A 14,525-nucleotide genomic window follows, 5' to 3' on the forward strand; every position below is an offset into this window, starting at 1 on the left:
ATAATATGTGTGAGGGTACACCAGGAGAGTTCCAAATGTGTGTGGGTAGAATATATATCCCACGGGGGTAAAATTGAAAAAAGTTGAAAAAATTTTTTTTTTGGACTTAGTCATTTTTTCAGCGTTTATCAGACTTTCAGATAGGAGAAATGTCAGTGAGCGTTCCGATTTCAGTTCCAGAGTGATTCATCTGATGAATCCTTCATATTTAGTCGTTTTCAGCCAATTTTCAGAATTTTTGAAAATTTCACTTTTTTGTGAAAATATCCATTAAAGGAGGGAATAATATGTGTGAGGATACGCCAGAAGAGTTCCAAATGTGTGTGGGTAGAATATATATCCCACGGGGGTAAAATTGTAAAAAGTTGAAAAAAAAATTTTTTTGGACTTAGTCATTTTTCCGGCGTTTATCAAACTTTCAGATAGGGGAAATGTCAGTGAGCGTTCTGGTTTCAGTTCCAGAGCGATTCGCCCGATGAGTCCTTCATATTTAGTCGTTTTCAGCCAATTTTCTGAATTTTTGAAAATTTCACTTTTTTGTGAAAATATCCACTAAATGAGGGAATAATATGTGTGAGGGTATGCCAGGAGAGTTCCAAATGTGTGTGGGTAGAATATATATCCCACGGGGGTAAAATTGTAAAAAGTTGAAAAAAAATTTTTTTTGGACTTAGTCATTTTTCCGGCGTTTATCAGACTTTCAGATAGGGGAAATGTCAGTGAGCGTTCCGAATTCAGTTCCAGAGCGATTCACCCAATGAATCCTTCATATTTAGTCGTTTTCAGCCAATTTTCTGAATTTTTGAAAATTTCACTTTTTTGTGAAAATATCCACTAAATGAGGGAATAATATGTGTGAGGGTACGCCAGGAGAGTTCCAAATGTGTGTGGGTAGAATATATATCCCATGGGGGTAAAATTGAAAAAAGTTGAAAAAAAATTTTTTTTGGACTTAGTCATTTTTCCGGCGTTTATCAGACTTTCAGATAGGGGAAATGTCAGTGAGCATTCCGGTTTCAGTTCCAGAGCGATTCGCCCGATGAGTCCTTCATATTTAGTCGTTTTCAGCCAATTTTCTGAATTTTTGAAAATTTCCATTTTTGTGAAAATGTCCACTAAATGAGGGAATAATATGTGTGAGGGTATGCCAGGAGAGTTCCAAATGTGTGTGGGTAGAATATATATCCCACGGGGGTAAAATTGTAAAAAGTTTTAAAAAATTTTTTTTTGGACTTAGTCATTTTTCCGGCGTTTATCAGACTTTCAGATAGGGGAAATGTCAGTGAGCGTTCCGATTTCAGTTCCAGAGTGATTCATCTGATGAATCCTTCATATTTAGTCGTTTTCAGCCAATTTTCAGAATTTTTGAAAATTTCACTTTTTTGTGAAAATATCCATTAAAGGAGGGAATAATATGTGTGAGGGTATGCCAGGAGAGTTCCAAATGTGTGTGGGTAGAATATATATCCCACGGGGGTAAAATTGTAAAAAGTTGAAAAAAAATTTTTTTTGGACTTAGTCATTTTTCCGGCGTTTATCAGACTTTCAGATAGGGGAAATGTCAGTGAGCGTTCCGGTTTCAGTTCCAGAGCGATTCGCCCGATGAGTCTTTCATATTTAGTCGTTTTCAGCCAATTTTCTGAATTTTTGAAAATTTTAATTTTTGTGAAAATATCCACTAAATGAGGGAATAATATGTGTGAGGGTACACCAGGAGAGTTCCAAATGTGTGTGGGTAGAATATATATCCCACGGGGGTAAAATTGAAAAAAGTTGAAAAAATTTTTTTTCTGGACTTAGTCATTTTTCCGGCGTTTATCAGACTTTCAGATAGGGGAAATGTCAGTGAGCATTCCGGTTTCAGTTCCAGAGCGATTCGCCCGATGAGTCCTTCATATTTAGTCGTTTTCAGCCAATTTTCTGAATTTTTGAAAATTTCCATTTTTGTGAAAATGTCCACTAAATGAGGGAATAATATGTGTGAGGGTACCCCAGGAGAGTTCCAAATGTGTGTGGGTAGAATATATATCCCACGGGGGTAAAATTGAAAAAGGTTGAAAAAAATTTTTTTTTGAACTTAGTCATTTTTTCAGCATTTATCAGACTTTCAGATAGGAGAAATGTCAGTGAGCGTTCCGATTTCAGTTCCAGAGCGATTCGCCCGATGAGTCCTTCATGTTTAGTCGTTTTCAGCCAATTTTCTGAATTTTTGAAAATTTCACTTTTTTGTGAAAATATCCACTAAATGAGGGAATAATATGTGTGAGGGTATGCCAGGAGAGTTCCAAATGTGTGTGGGTAGAATATATATCCCACGGGGGTAAAATTGTAAAAAGTTGAAAAAAAATTTTTTTTGGACTTAGTCATTTTTCCGGCGTTTATCAGACTTTCAGATAGGGGAAATGTCAGTGAGCGTTCCGAATTCAGTTCCAGAGCGATTCACCCAATGAATCCTTCATATTTAGTCGTTTTCAGCCAATTTTCTGAATTTTTGAAAATTTCACTTTTTTGTGAAAATATCCACTAAATGAGGGAATAATATGTGTGAGGGTACGCCAGGAGAGTTCCAAATGTGTGTGGGTAGAATATATATCCCATGGGGGTAAAATTGAAAAAAGTTGAAAAAAAATTTTTTTTGGACTTAGTCATTTTTCCGGCGTTTATCAGACTTTCAGATAGGGGAAATGTCAGTGAGCATTCCGGTTTCAGTTCCAGAGCGATTCGCCTGATGAATCCTTCATATTTAGTCGTTTTCAGCCAATTTTCAGAATTTTTGAAAATTTCACTTTTTTGTGAAAATATCCATTAAAGGAGGGAATAATATGTGTGAGGGTATGCCAGGAGAGTTCCAAATGTGTGTGGGTAGAATATATATCCCACGGGGGTAAAATTGTAAAAAGTTGAAAAAAAATTTTTTTTGGACTTAGTCATTTTTCCGGCGTTTATCAGACTTTCAGATAGGGGAAATGTCAGTGAGCGTTCCGGTTTCAGTTCCAGAGCGATTCGCCCGATGAGTCTTTCATATTTAGTCGTTTTCAGCCAATTTTCTGAATTTTTGAAAATTTAAATTTTTGTGAAAATATCCACTAAATGAGGGAATAATATGTGTGAGGGTACACCAGGAGAGTTCCAAATGTGTGTGGGTAGAATATATATCCCACGGGGGTAAAATTGAAAAAAGTTGAAAAAATTTTTTTTCTGGACTTAGTCATTTTTCCGGCGTTTATCAGACTTTCAGATAGGGGAAATGTCAGTGAGCATTCCGGTTTCAGTTCCAGAGCGATTCGCCCGATGAGTCCTTCATATTTAGTCGTTTTCAGCCAATTTTCTGAATTTTTGAAAATTTCCATTTTTGTGAAAATGTCCACTAAATGAGGGAATAATATGTGTGAGGGTACCCCAGGAGAGTTCCAAATGTGTGTGGGTAGAATATATATCCCACGGGGGTAAAATTGAAAAAGGTTGAAAAAAATTTTTTTTTGAACTTAGTCATTTTTTCAGCATTTATCAGACTTTCAGATAGGAGAAATGTCAGTGAGCGTTCCGATTTCAGTTCCAGAGCGATTCGCCCGATGAGTCCTTCATGTTTAGTCGTTTTCAGCCAATTTTCTGAATTTTTGAAAATTTCACTTTTTTGTGAAAATATCCACTAAATGAGGGAATAATATGTGTGAGGGTATGCCAGGAGAGTTCCAAATGTGTGTGGGTAGAATATATATCCCACGGGGGTAAAATTGTAAAAAGTTTAAAAAAATTTTTTTTTGGACTTAGTCATTTTTCCGGCGTTTATCAGACTTTCAGATAGGGGAAATGTCAGTGAGCGTTCCGATTTCAGTTCCAGAGCGATTCGTCTGATGAATCCTTCATATTTAGTCATTTTCAGCCAATTTTCAGAATTTTTGAAAATTTCACTTTTTTGTGAAAATATCCATTAAAGGAGGGAATAATATGTGTGAGGGTATGCCAGGAGAGTTCCAAATGTGTGTGGGTAGAATATATATCCTACGGGGGTAAAATTGAAAAAAGTTGAAAAAAATTTTTTTTTGGATTTAGTCATTTTTCCGGCGTTTATCAGACTTTCAGATAGGGGAAATGTCAGTGAGCATTCCGGTTTCAGTTCCAGAGCGATTCACCCGATGAGTCCTTCATATTTAGTCGTTTTCAGCCAATTTTCTGAATTTTTGAAAATTTCCATTTTTGTGAAAATGTCCACTAAATGAGGGAATAATATGTGTGAGGGTACCCCAGGAGAGTTCCAAATGTGTGTGGGTAGAATATATATCCCACGGGGGTAAAATTGAAAAAGGTTGAAAAAAATTTTTTTTTGAACTTAGTCATTTTTTCAGCATTTATCAGACTTTCAGATAGGAGAAATGTCAGTGAGCGTTCCGATTTCAGTTCCAGAGCGATTCGCCCGATGAGTCCTTCATGTTTAGTCGTTTTCAGCCAATTTTCTGAATTTTTGAAAATTTCACTTTTTTGTGAAAATATCTACTAAATGAGGGAATAATATGTGTGAGGGTATGCCAGGAGAGTTCCAAATGTGTGTGGGTAGAATATATATCCCACGGGGGTAAAATTGTAAAAAGTTTAAAAAAATTTTTTTTTGGACTTAGTCATTTTTCCGGCGTTTATCAGACTTTCAGATAGGGGAAATGTCAGTGAGCGTTCCGATTTCAGTTCCAGAGCGATTCGTCTGATGAATCCTTCATATTTAGTCATTTTCAGCCAATTTTCAGAATTTTTGAAAATTTCACTTTTTTGTGAAAATATCCATTAAAGGAGGGAATAATATGTGTGAGGGTACGCCAGAAGAGTTCCAAATGTGTGTGGGTAGAATATATATCCCACGGGGGTAAAATTGTAAAAAGTTGAAAAAAAAATTTTTTTGGACTTAGTCATTTTTCCGGCGTTTATCAAACTTTCAGATAGGGGAAATGTTAGTGAGCATTCTGGTTTCAGTTCCAGAGCGATTCGCCCGATGAGTCCTTCATATTTAGTCGTTTTCAGCCAATTTTCTGAATTTTTGAAAATTTCACTTTTTTGCGAAAATATCCACTAAATTAGGGAATAATATGTGTGAGGGTATGCCAGGAGAGTTCCAAATGTGTGTGGGTAGAATATATATCCCACGGGGGTAAAATTGTAAAAAGTTGAAAAAAAATTTTTTTTGGACTTAGTCATTTTTCCGGCGTTTATCAGACTTTCAGATAGGGGAAATGTCAGTGAGCGTTCCGATTTCAGTTCCAGAGCGATTCGTCCGATGAATCCTTCATATTTAGTCGTTTTCAGCCACTTTTCTGAAGTTTTGAAAATTTCACTTTTTTGTGAAAATATCCATTAAAGGAGGGAATAATATGTGTGAGGGTATGCCAGGAGAGTTCCAAATGTGTGTGGGTAGAATATATATCCCACGGGGGTAAAATTGTAAAAAGTTGAAAAAAATTTTTTTTTGGACTTAGTCATTTTTCCGGCGTTTATCAGACTTTCAGATAGGGGAAATGTCAGTGAGCGTTCTGGTTTCAGTTCCAGAGCGATTCGTCCGATGAGTCCTTCATATTTAGTCGTTTTCAGCCAATTTTCTGAATTTTTGAAAATTTCACTTTTTTGTGAAAATATCCACTAAATGAGGGAATAATATGTGTGAGGGTACACCAGGAGAGTTCCAAATGTGTGTGGGTAGAATATATATCCCACGGGGGTAAAATTGAAAAAAGTTGAAAAAAATTTTTTTCTGGACTTAGTCATTTTTCCGGCGTTTATCAGACTTTCAGATAGGGGAAATGTCAGTGAGCGTTCCGATTTCAGTTCCAGAGCGATTCACCCAATGAATCCTTCATATTTAGTCGTTTTCAGCCAATTTTCTGAATTTTTGAAAATTTTACTTTTTTGTGAAAATATCCACTAAATGAGGGAATAATATGTGTGAGGGTACGCCAGGAGAGTTCCAAATGTGTGTGGGTAGAATATATATCCCATGGGGGTAAAATTGAAAAAAGTTGAAAAAAAATTTTTTTTGGACTTAGTCATTTTTCCGGCGTTTATCAGACTTTCAGATAGGGGAAATGTCAGTGAGCGTTCCGGTTTCAGTTCCAGAGCGATTCGCCCGATGAGTCTTTCATATTTAGTCGTTTTCAGCCAATTTTCTAAATTTTTGAAAATTTTAATTTTTGTGAAAATATCCACTAAATGAGGGAATAATATGTGTGAGGGTACCCCAGGAGAGTTCCAAATGTGTGTGGGTAGAATATATATCCCACGGGGGTAAAATTGAAAAAAGTTGAAAAAATTTTTTTTTTGGACTTAGTCATTTTTTCAGCGTTTATCAGACTTTCAGATAGGAGAAATGTCAGTGAGCGTTGCGATTTCAGTTCCAGAGCGATTCGCCCGATGAATCCTGCATGTTTAGTCGTTTTCAGCCAATTTTCTGAATTTTTGAAAATTTCACTTTTTTGTGAAAATATCCACTAAATGAGGGAATAATATCTGTGAGGGTACGCCAGGAGAGTTCCAAATGTGTGTGGGTAGAATATATATCCCACGGGGGTAAAATTGAAAAAAGTTGAAAAAAAATTTTTTTTGGACTTAGTCATTTTTCCGGCGTTTATCAGACTTTCAGATAGGGGAAATGTCAGTGAGCGTTCCGATTTCAGTTCCAGAGCGATTCGTCCGATGAATCCTTCATATTTAGTGGTTTTCAGCCAATTTTCTGAAGTTTTGAAAATTTCACTTTTTTGTGAAAATATCCATTAAAGGAGGGAATAATATGTGTGAGGGTATGCCAGGAGAGTTCCAAATGTGTGTGGGTAGAATATATATCCCACGGGGGTAAAATTGTAAAAAGTTGAAAAAAAATTTTTTTTGGACTTAGTCATTTTTCCGGCGTTTATCAGACTTTCAGATAGGGGAAATGTCAGTGAGCGTTCCGGTTTCAGTTCCAGAGCGATTCGCCCGATGAGTCTTTCATATTTAGTCGTTTTCAGCCAATTTTCTGAATTTTTGAAAATTTAAATTTTTGTGAAAATATCCACTAAATGAGGGAATAATATGTGTGAGGGTACACCAGGAGAGTTCCAAATGTGTGTGGGTAGAATATATATCCCACGGGGGTAAAATTGAAAAAAGTTGAAAAAATTTTTTTTTTGGACTTAGTCATTTTTTCAGCGTTTATCAGACTTTCAGATAGGAGAAATGTCAGTGAGCGTTCCGATTTCAGTTCCAGAGCGATTCGCCCGATGAATCCTGCATGTTTAGTCGTTTTCAGCCAATTTTCTGAATTTTTGAAAATTTCACTTTTTTGTGAAAATATCCACTAAATGAGGGAATAATATGTGTGAGGGTACGCCAGGAGAGTTCCAAATGTGTGTGGGTAGAATATATATCCCACGGGGGTAAAATTGTAAAAAGTTTAAAAAAATTTTTTTTTGGACTTAGTCATTTTTCCGGCGTTTATCAGACTTTCAGATAGGGGAAATGTCAGTGAGCGTTCCGATTTCAGTTCCAGAGTGATTCATCTGATGAATCCTTCATATTTAGTCGTTTTCAGCCAATTTTCAGAATTTTTGAAAATTTCACTTTTTTGTGAAAATATCCATTAAAGGAGGGAATAATATGTGTGAGGATACGCCAGAAGAGTTCCAAATGTGTGTGGGTAGAATATATATCCCACGGGGGTAAAATTGTAAAAAGTTGAAAAAAAAATTTTTTTGGACTTAGTCATTTTTCCGGCGTTTATCAAACTTTCAGATAGGGGAAATGTCAGTGAGCGTTCTGGTTTCAGTTCCAGAGCGATTCGCCCGATGAGTCCTTCATATTTAGTCGTTTTCAGCCAATTTTCTGAATTTTTGAAAATTTCACTTTTTTGTGAAAATATCCACTAAATGAGGGAATAATATGTGTGAGGGTATGCCAGGAGAGTTCCAAATGTGTGTGGGTAGAATATATATCCCACGGGGGTAAAATTGTAAAAAGTTGAAAAAAAATTTTTTTTGGACTTAGTCATTTTTCCGGCGTTTATCAGACTTTCAGATAGGGGAAATGTCAGTGAGCGTTCCGAATTCAGTTCCAGAGCGATTCACCCAATGAATCCTTCATATTTAGTCGTTTTCAGCCAATTTTCTGAATTTTTGAAAATTTCACTTTTTTGTGAAAATATCCACTAAATGAGGGAATAATATGTGTGAGGGTACGCCAGGAGAGTTCCAAATGTGTGTGGGTAGAATATATATCCCATGGGGGTAAAATTGAAAAAAGTTGAAAAAAAATTTTTTTTGGACTTAGTCATTTTTCCGGCGTTTATCAGACTTTCAGATAGGGGAAATGTCAGTGAGCATTCCGGTTTCAGTTCCAGAGCGATTCGCCCGATGAGTCCTTCATATTTAGTCGTTTTCAGCCAATTTTCTGAATTTTTGAAAATTTCCATTTTTGTGAAAATGTCCACTAAATGAGGGAATAATATGTGTGAGGGTATGCCAGGAGAGTTCCAAATGTGTGTGGGTAGAATATATATCCCACGGGGGTAAAATTGTAAAAAGTTTAAAAAAATTTTTTTTTGGACTTAGTCATTTTTCCGGCGTTTATCAGACTTTCAGATAGGGGAAATGTCAGTGAGCGTTCCGATTTCAGTTCCAGAGTGATTCATCTGATGAATCCTTCATATTTAGTCGTTTTCAGCCAATTTTCAGAATTTTTGAAAATTTCACTTTTTTGTGAAAATATCCATTAAAGGAGGGAATAATATGTGTGAGGGTATGCCAGGAGAGTTCCAAATGTGTGTGGGTAGAATATATATCCCACGGGGGTAAAATTGTAAAAAGTTGAAAAAAAATTTTTTTTGGACTTAGTCATTTTTCCGGCGTTTATCAGACTTTCAGATAGGGGAAATGTCAGTGAGCGTTCTGGTTTTAGTTCCAGAGCGATTCGTCCGATGAGTCCTTCATATTTAGTCGTTTTCAGCCAATTTTCTGAATTTTTGAAAATTTCACTTTTTTGTGAAAATATCCACTAAATGAGGGAATAATATGTGTGAGGGTATGCCAGGAGAGTTCCAAATGTGTGTGGGTAGAATATATATCCCACGGGGGTAAAATTGTAAAAAGTTTAAAAAAATTTTTTTTTGGACTTAGTCATTTTTCCGACGTTTATCAGACTTTCAGATAGGGGAAATGTCAGTGAGCGTTCCGATTTCAGTTCCAGAGCGATTCGTCCGATGAATCCTTCATATTTAGTGGTTTTCAGCCAATTTTCTGAAGTTTTGAAAATTTCACTTTTTTGTGAAAATATCCATTAAAGGAGGGAATAATATGTGTGAGGGTATGCCAGGAGAGTTCCAAATGTGTGTGGGTAGAATATATATCCCACGGGGGTAAAATTGAAAAAAGATGAAAAAAATTTTTTTTTGGACTTAGTCATTTTTCCGGCGTTTGTCAGACTTTCAGATAGGGGAAATGTCAGTGAGCGTTCCGATTTCAGTTCCAGAGCGATTCGTCTGATGAATCCTTCATATTTAGTCGTTTTCAGCCAATTTTCTGAAGTTTTGAAAATTTCACTTTTTTGTGAAAATATCCATTAAAGGAGGGAATAATATGTGTGAGGGTATGCCAGGAGAGTTCCAAATGTGTGTGGGTAGAATATATATCCCACGGGGGTAAAATTGTAAAAAGTTGAAAAAAAAATTTTTTTGGACTTAGTCATTTTTCCGGCGTTTATCAGACTTTCAGATAGGTGAAATGTCAGTGAGCGTTCCGGTTTCAGTTCCAGAGCGATTCGCCCGATGAGTCTTTCATATTTAGTCGTTTTCAGCCAATTTTCTGAATTTTTGAAAATTTAAATTTTTGTGAAAATATCCACTATATGAGAGAATAATATGTGTGAGGGTACACCAGGAGAGTTCCAAATGTGTGTGGGTAGAATATATATCCCACGGGGGTAAAATTGAAAAAAGTTGAAAAAATTTTTTTTCTGGACTTAGTCATTTTTCCGGCGTTTATCAGACTTTCAGATAGGGGAAATGTCAGTGAGCGTTCCGATTTCAGTTCCAGAGCGATTCACCCAATGAATCCTTCATATTTAGTCGTTTTCAGCCAATTTTCTGAATTTTTGAAAATTTCACTTTTTTGTGAAAATATCCACTAAATGAGGGAATAATATGTGTGAGGGTATGCCAGGAGAGTTCCAAATGTGTGTGGGTAGAATATATATCCCATGGGGGTAAAATTGTAAAAAGTTTAAAAAAATTTTTTTTTGGACTTAGTCATTTTTCCGGCGTTTATCAGACTTTCAGATAGGGGAAATGTCAGTGAGCGTTCCGGTTTCAGTTCCAGAGCGATTCGCCCGATGAGTCTTTCATATTTAGTCGTTTTCAGCCAATTTTCTAAATTTTTGAAAATTTTAATTTTTGTGAAAATATCCACTAAATGAGGGAATAATATGTGTGAGGGTACCCCAGGAGAGTTCCAAATGTGTGTGGGTAGAATATATATCCCACGGGGGTAAAATTGAAAAAAGTTGAAAAAATTTTTTTTTTGGACTTAGTCATTTTTTCAGCGTTTATCAGACTTTCAGATAGGAGAAATGTCAGTGAGCGTTCCGATTTCAGTTCCAGAGCGATTCGCCCGATGAATCCTGCATGTTTAGTCGTTTTTAGCCAATTTTCTGAATTTTTGAAAATTTCACTTTTTTGTGAAAATATCCACTAAATGAGGGAATAATATCTGTGAGGGTACGCCAGGAGAGTTCCAAATGTGTGTGGGTAGAATATATATCCCACGGGGGTAAAATTGAAAAAAGTTGAAAAAAAATTTTTTTTGGACTTAGTCATTTTTCCGGCGTTTATCAGACTTTCAGATAGTGGAAATGTCAGTGAGCGTTCCGATTTCAGTTCCAGAGCGATTCGCCCGATGAGTCTTTCATATTTAGTCGTTTTCAGCCAATTTTCTGAATTTTTGAAAATTTAAATTTTTGTGAAAATATCCACTAAATGAGGGAATAATATGTGTGAGGGTACCCCAGGAGAGTTTCAAATGTGTGTGGGTAGAATATATATCCCACGGGGGTAAAATTGAAAAAAGTTGAAAAAATTTTTTTTTTGGACTTAGTCATTTTTTCAGCGTTTATCAGACTTTCAGATAGGAGAAATGTCAGTGAGCGTTCCGATTTCAGTTCCAGAGCGATTCGCCCGATGAATCCTGCATGTTTAGTCGTTTTCAGCCAATTTTCTGAATTTTTGAAAATTTCACTTTTTTGTGAAAATATCCACTAAATGAGGGAATAATATGTGTGAGGGTACGCCAGGAGAGTTCCAAATGTGTGTGGGTAGAATATATATCCCACGGGGGTAAAATTGAAAAAAGTTGAAAAAAAATTTTTTTTGGACTTAGTCATTTTTCCGGCGTTTATCAGACTTTCAGATAGGGGAAATGTCAGTTAGCGTTCCGATTTCAGTTCCAGAGCGATTCACCCAATGAATCCTTCATATTTAGTCGTTTTCAGCCAATTTTCTGAATTTTTGAAAATTTCACTTTTTTGTGAAAATATCCACTAAATGAGGGAATAATATGTGTGAGGGTACGCCAGGAGAGTTCCAAATGTGTGTGTGTAGAATATATATCCCATGGGGGTAAAATTGAAAAAAGTTGAAAAAAAATTTTTTTTGGACTTAGTCATTTTTCCGGCGTTTATCAGACTTTCAGATAGGGGAAATGTCAGTGAGCGTTCCGGTTTCAGTTCCAGAGCGATTCGCCCGATGAGTCTTTCATATTTAGTCGTTTTCAGCCAATTTTCTGAATTTTTGAAAATTTCACTTTTTTGTGAAAATATCCACTAAATGAGGGAATAATATGTGTGAGGGTATGCCAGGAGAGTTCCAAATGTGTGTGGGTAGAATATATATTCCACGGGGGTAGAATTGTAAAAAGTTGAAAAAAAATTTTTTTTGGACTTAGTCATTTTTTCAGCGTTTATCAGACTTTCAGATAGGGGAAATGTCAGTGAGCATTCCGATTTCAGTTCCAGAGCGATTCGCCCGATGAATCATCATATTTAGTCGTTTTCAGCCAATTTTCTAAATTTTTGAAAATTTCACTTTTTTGTGAAAATATCCACTAAATAAGGGAATAATATGTGTGAGGGTATGCCAGGAGAGTTCCAAATGTGTGTGGGTAGAATATATATCCCACGGGGGTAAAATTGAAAAAAGTTGAAAAAAATTTTTTTTTGGACTTAGTCATTTTTCCGGCGTTTATCAGACTTTCAGATAGGGGAAATGTCAGTGAGCGTTCCGGTTTCAGTTCCAGAGCGATTCGCCCGATGAGTCTTTCATATTTAGTCGTTTTCAGCCAATTTTCTGAATTTTTGAAAATTTTAATTTTTGTGAAAATATCCACTAAATGAGGGAATAATATGTGTGAGGGTACCCCAGGAGAGTTCCAAATGTGTGTGGGTAGAATATATATCCCACGGGGGTAAAATTGAAAAAATTTTTTTTTTGGACTGTCATTTTTTCAGCGTTTATCAGACTTTCAGATAGGAGAAATGTCAGTGAGCGTTCCGATTTCAGTTCCAGAGCGATTCGCCCGATGAATCCTGCATGTTTAGTCGTTTTCAGCCAATTTTCTGAATTTTTGAAAATTTCACTTTTTTGTGAAAATATCCACTAAATGAGGGAATAATATGTGTGAGGGTACGCCAGGAGAGTTCCAAATGTGTGTGGGTAGAATATATATCCCACGGGGGTAAAATTGAAAAAAGTTGAAAAAAAATTTTTTTTGGACTTAGTCATTTTTCCGGCGTTTATCAGACTTTCAGATAGGGGAAATGTCAGTGAGCGTTCCGATTTCAGTTCCAGAGCGATTCACCAATGAATCCTTAATATTTAGGCGTTTTCAGCCAATTTTCTGAATTTTTGAAAATTTCACTTTTTTGTGAAAATATCCACTAAATGAGGGAATAATATGTGTGAGGGTATGCCAGGAGAGTTCCAAATGTGTGTGGGTAGAATATATATCCCACGGGGGTAAAATTGTAAAAAGTTTAAAAAAATTTTTTTTTGGACTTAGTCATTTTTCCGGCGTTTATCAGACTTTCAGATAGGGGAAATGTCAGTGAGCGTTCCGATTTCAGTTCCAGAGCGATTCACCTAATGAATCCTTCATATTTAGTCGTTTTCAGCCAATTTTCTGAATTTTTGAAAATTTCACTTTTTTGTGAAAATATCCACTAAATGAGGGAATAATATGTGTGAGGGTATGCCAGGAGAGTTCCAAATGTGTGTGGGTAGAATATATATTCCACGGGGGTAGAATTGTAAAAAGTTGAAAAAAAATTTTTTTTGGACTTAGTCATTTTTTCAGCGTTTATCAGACTTTCAGATAGGGGAAATGTCAGTGAGCGTTCCGGTTTCAGTTCCAGAGCGATTCGCCCGATGAGTCTTTCATATTTAGTCGTTTTCAGCCAATTTTCTGAATTTTTGAAAATTTTAATTTTTGTGAAAATATCCACTAAATGAGGGAATAATATGTGTGAGGGTACCCCAGGAGAGTTCCAAATGTGTGTGGGTAGAATATATATCCCACGGGGGTAAAATTGAAAAAAGTTGAAAAAATTTTTTTTTTGGACTTAGTCATTTTTTCAGCGTTTATCAGACTTTCAGATAGGAGAAATGTCAGTGAGCGTTCCGATTTCAGTTCCAGAGCGATTCGCCCGATGAATCCTGCATGTTTAGTCGTTTTCAGCCAATTTTCTGAATTTTTGAAAATTTCACTTTTTTGTGAAAATATCCACTAAATGAGGGAATAATATGTGTGAGGGTACGCCAGGAGAGTTCCAAATGTGTGTGGGTAGAATATATATCCCACGGGGGTAAAATTGAAAAAAGTTGAAAAAAAATTTTTTTTGGACTTAGTCATTTTTCCGGCGTTTATCAGACTTTCAGATAGGGGAAATGTCAGTGAGCGTTCCGATTTCATTTCCAGAGCGATTCACCCAATGAATCCTTAATATTTAGGCGTTTTCAGCCAATTTTCTGAATTTTTGAAAATTTCACTTTTTTGTGAAAATATCCACTAAATGAGGGAATAATATGTGTGAGGGTATGCCAGGAGAGTTCCAAATGTGTGTGGGTAGAATATATATCCCACGGGGGTAAAATTGTAAAAAGTTTAAAAAAATTTTTTTTTGGACTTAGTCATTTTTCCGGCGTTTATCAGACTTTCAGATAGGGGAAATGTAAGTGAGCGTTCCGATTTCAGTTCCAGAGCGATTCGTCCGATGAATCCTTCATATTTAGTCGTTTTCAGCCAATTTTCTGAAGTTTTGAAAATTTCACTTTTTTGTGAAAATATCCATTAAAGGAGGGAATAATATGTGTGAAGGTATGCCAGGAGAGTTCCAAATGTGTGTGGGTAGAATATATATCCCACGGGGGTAAAATTGAAAAAAGATGAAAAAATTTTTTTTTTGGACTTAGTCATTTTTCCGGCGTTTGTCAGACTTTCAGATAGGGGAAATGTCAGTGAGCGTTCCGATTT

This window comes from Phyllobates terribilis, unplaced genomic scaffold (assembly GCF_046119375.1).
Source record: "Phyllobates terribilis strain yellow unplaced genomic scaffold, ASM4611937v1 Scaffold_8__6_contigs__length_399053987, whole genome shotgun sequence".
Taxonomy (NCBI): domain Eukaryota; kingdom Metazoa; phylum Chordata; class Amphibia; order Anura; family Dendrobatidae; genus Phyllobates; species Phyllobates terribilis.